This window comes from Morone saxatilis, unplaced genomic scaffold (genome assembly GCF_004916995.1).
Source record: "Morone saxatilis isolate NCDOM2014 unplaced genomic scaffold, NCSU_SB_2.0 Contig19, whole genome shotgun sequence".
Taxonomy (NCBI): domain Eukaryota; kingdom Metazoa; phylum Chordata; class Actinopteri; family Moronidae; genus Morone; species Morone saxatilis.
Window position 1 is genome coordinate 11,199,008 of NW_023339751.1, and position 4,211 is coordinate 11,203,218.

The following is a 4,211-nucleotide window of genomic DNA, read 5'->3' on the forward strand; positions in this document are numbered from 1 at the left end:
CACACACACGTACAAACACACAAACACTGCATGTGTGGATGAGGGCAGAACGATATGGTAAAGACATCATGTTGCGATTATTTTGACAGATATTGCGATATGATTAACCATTAGTGTGGGAATGATCATTTTTGCATCACAAGTTTAATTTTCACTAAAAAAACTATAAAGGTATCAAACTACATGATGTCATTTTTTTAGGGGAGGGTCTGTGGAAACAAACAGGTTTTGTTAAATTTGGAGAACACGACTTATAGGCCATGGCATCTCTGCAGAACACATGTTTTTATGTTTTGTCAGACATTTGACCTTTTATTTCTAGCTTCTGTGATTTGCATATTGCACTTGGCCACATTGTGATTTTAATATTTTGATTAATTGTGGATGCAACAAAAAAAAAAAAGAGCAGAAAAAGTGGAGCCATTAGCGCAAGTGTTTTTGACTGCACTCTTACAGAAAGTCCCAGCAGTCCCTCAGGGCTGACACCATGACAACGGCTGGCTTGAGCGCTGCATAATGTAACGGACAAACACAGCAGCATGCAGGTGTGGTTAGAGAGACACAATACTTACTGTGATTTTAACAGCAGGCAGAAACTGTGAGACATGGAATATATGTATATATATATATATTATAACATTTTACTAGCCACTGTTCCATCCACAAGACTTTCATGAACTGCTAGTACAATAGAAAGTGACATGATTATAGTCCTAAACATGTGATATGTGTGCACAGATAAGACTAAAACCTCAAAATGATGTTGTCTCCAATGTTTCTTTATATTGTAAAAGAACAACAGAGGCGGTTTTGAATGTTTGAGCCCATTAACTAATCAGATAAACTTTACTTTATTGCTGAACATTTCAAACAAAAGGAGTTTTGAGATTCATTTTCCATCTTCCTGCAGTCGATTGTTTCAATTGATTTTCCTTGACGTAAACTCAGCAGAGAGACATGAAACCTGCAGTAGGTTTAGGTCAAATCTAAGTGAGAGAGGTAAGACATCACACTGATTTATTACTCTTGATCTTTTAATACATATACACAGTAATGCACTTGCAAGTTTGGACTGATGCAAATGAATCTGTGTAGGTCCAGCAGCCAAAACGTAGCGTAGTTATGCAGTCAGAAAGTCAAACACAAAGACAGTAGGACTATAAGAAGTGAATTTGTCTCACGCTGAAATGATTCATTGAGTAGTCGATTCACTGATTACAATTTTGATACAACATTTGCTTGTTCCATCTGCTCAAATGTGACGATTTGCTGCTTTACTCTATTTCAAATCATTATTAATTAAAATACCTTTGGGTTGTGGACAAAACAAGCAATTAAAAGAAGTCACCTTGGGCTTTTTAGGGGTATCTTTCTGTGGCTAAAGGATAAATCAAGTAATTGCAATATGATACGAAAAATCATCATAATTTGTTAGTTTGTTGCATTAAAAACATGACTTTTCAGCAGCTCCCTCTTAAGTCTCGAATATCAGACTTTCTCAGAATACAGCGGCAAGGAAGAGTTTTAAAAAACGTCCCTGATGGCAAATTCATGACTTTGACAGAGAAGAAGTTTGAGATGAAAGTGGAGTCAACTAAATCTTCATAGTGATGTGGATTTCAGGTCTCTGCAAAGGGATATTTCTACTCTACAGGAGTGAAATTAAATCAATGGGTGGAAGGTTGGAAGTCAATCTAAATGCTTTCAAAATGCCACCTTATACCACCTTATGTTCTTCCAGAGGTGGAGAAATAACCTAAAAACACAGCGAAAGCAAGGCCCCTTTTATGAGTTCCTGAAATGTAGTCGTTTGGGAAATACTACTTTTTCCACTAGTGTTAACAACTTTTACTGCTACATTTTGTTCCCAGTACAGCAAATATACTTTGAGGACACCAATTATTTCGGTCGTACATTCTCTCTCAGGATGTGCCGCCTCTCCTGGTGCCTGTCAACCACTGTGAAGGTGTGTCAATTACCCTCCCAGCCTTGTCTAAGATCCTCTTAAAAGGCGGCAAAGGAGGCGCACTGAGGGGCTCTTTAGAAGGCATTTATCTGACTCGTGCGCACCAAATCACTCAAATGGACTGTCAGGGTCAAAATCCTTTCAATCAGTCAGTCTGTCAGTCCGCCACAGTGGTCCTGATGTGCTCTTATAATCCCGAGAGGAAGGGGAGTCTATTCAGATTGAAATGTTCGCAGGAAAATGACAGAGAGAGAAAGCAAATATGAAAGGGAGAGAGAGAGAGCAACGAGCAAGGAGGTAAAATACTGTCAGAGAGTCCAGCAGTGCGGAGAAAAGAGCCAGTAATTATGACATTCCCAATTCTCTGTCATCTAAAATCCATTCCTCCTGACTTGCTCTGAGTACCCCCGGACCCCCCTTGAATGCAGAAGCTTTAAATTGTTAATTGGCCACTGAGCACACCAGTCAAAACTTTGAGAAAATGTAGAATGAGACATGTTGAAAATCCGACGAGGCTGACCCAGAGGAAATCACAGCGACTCTACCATTCGCGACCTAACCTTTCTAATCTGTCCTCCTCCCGATCTCGCTGCCAGCTCTCGGTCCCACGACATTCATTCACGGAAATGGATTTTATCAGGCAATTATAAAGTGTCTATAAACCTGCCTGAATAGAAGAGATCGGAGCACTGCGGTGACAGCTCCATCAACAGACAACAATTGTCCCAAAAGACTCGAAACTCTCTCTGTTTTGGAGTTGGGTGTGTGTGTGAGAGAGAGACAAATGGTAGAAAAGATTCCAGTCAAAGCCATTGAGCTTTGCTTCAACTGAGAGACAGACTGCTTTAAAACACTCTTGTTTCGCAGACAGACAAAAGGAAGCCATCTGAACAGAGGTATTTGTTCTGTAGCTTTATACTTTGCACAGTCACTTTGTGAATGTGACACAGGGCTCTATAAACTGAACTTTCGCGCCGGACTTCCTCCGAAAATGCAGACAAAAACTGTGTGTTATTAGTATGAATGTTGTTTGGCTTGTTTGTGTTATTTTGTGGGAATATTTCCACTTCTACTGCAGCTCTGTGTTTGGTCCAAATGTGGCAATGGTTTAGAGTCTAAAGTCTAGAATTAATGGTTTCTGACAGAAGTTTTAGACCCTGAAAACCAATAATCGAACATAATATAAGAACACAGGAGGCTTACAGTCACTTCAGGCATGTCTTTAAATAGTCTTTTTACAGTATATAACCTGAAATCCTGAATTTGGTTTAAAGAATTTGGTGAAGACAAAAGAGAAAAAATATCAGAAGGGGCAGGAGAGGAAGAATCCCTCTCCATGGACAGACAGACACACAGGTGTTGCAGAAGAAACGATAAAAATGCACTGCAGAGAAACAAAACGACAATATGGCGTAAATAGAGTGCGAATATACGAAGAATATACGAAGAATGTGGACTAACTTTTGTTACTCTGCACATACATACAGTATGTTTGCAGTGTAGCCAGGAGAATAAATCCTGATAGAGATCACGGTCTATACTGACTTTACTCTGAGCTCCCTGTTTTCATAAAGATTTCTCATGGTTGCCCCCCTTTGGACTAAATCCCACGAGAGGCTGCAGCAGAATATTGAGTTACTCAAAACTGAAAGCACTGGTGAGGTCATTATAAAAGCCTGATTAAAAATGGTCAAAACCAACATTTGAGTAAGGTCTGAGTCGAAAACCGGTTAACCTACCCTTTGAAGAATGGGGAAAAACACAAGAGCAGGAGAACATCAAAGACACTATCTCCATAACAACATCATACTTGGTGTTAAATGACCACATCTTTGCATATCTCACAAGCGTTTCCTTCCACTTAACATAACACCACATCATGAATATTTAAAGGCTGCACAGGTAGGTAAGTGGGCTCGCTGGGTTTCTCTATGTGCCCTAATAATTAGATCACAGTTGCAAAGACCATCAGCTTGGATAGGGGATGGTTGATTACCCATAAACAGATCAGCCATGCTCCTAAAGCACCTTCAACATCATCAGTGTTTTTATTTATTTATTTATTTATTTTTTACAGCTGATCTTTACTCAGTACAGCTGGCATCCTGCCATGTGTTTTCCATTGAAATCACAGGCTGCAGTTTCACTTTGCATGTTGCCCACTTCGTCCACAGTCCCTTTTGATATTTGACGGATTGAAAGATTAAGGCTTACTCACACACCCATGCAGCCCCCCCCCCCCCCC

General features: G+C 39.9%; 2 protein-coding genes across 11 annotated transcripts in view; both read right to left on the minus strand.

The window, feature by feature from the left end:
- LOC118329231 (semaphorin-4G-like) overlaps positions 1-4,211 on the minus strand; it is a 23,050-nt gene that overhangs the window by 18,004 nt on the left and 835 nt on the right. The gene's annotated exons all lie outside the window — the stretch shown is intronic.
- Positions 1-4,211, minus strand: part of tp53bp2a (tumor protein p53 binding protein, 2a) — a 38,182-nt gene that overhangs the window by 299 nt on the left and 33,672 nt on the right. The gene's annotated exons all lie outside the window — the stretch shown is intronic.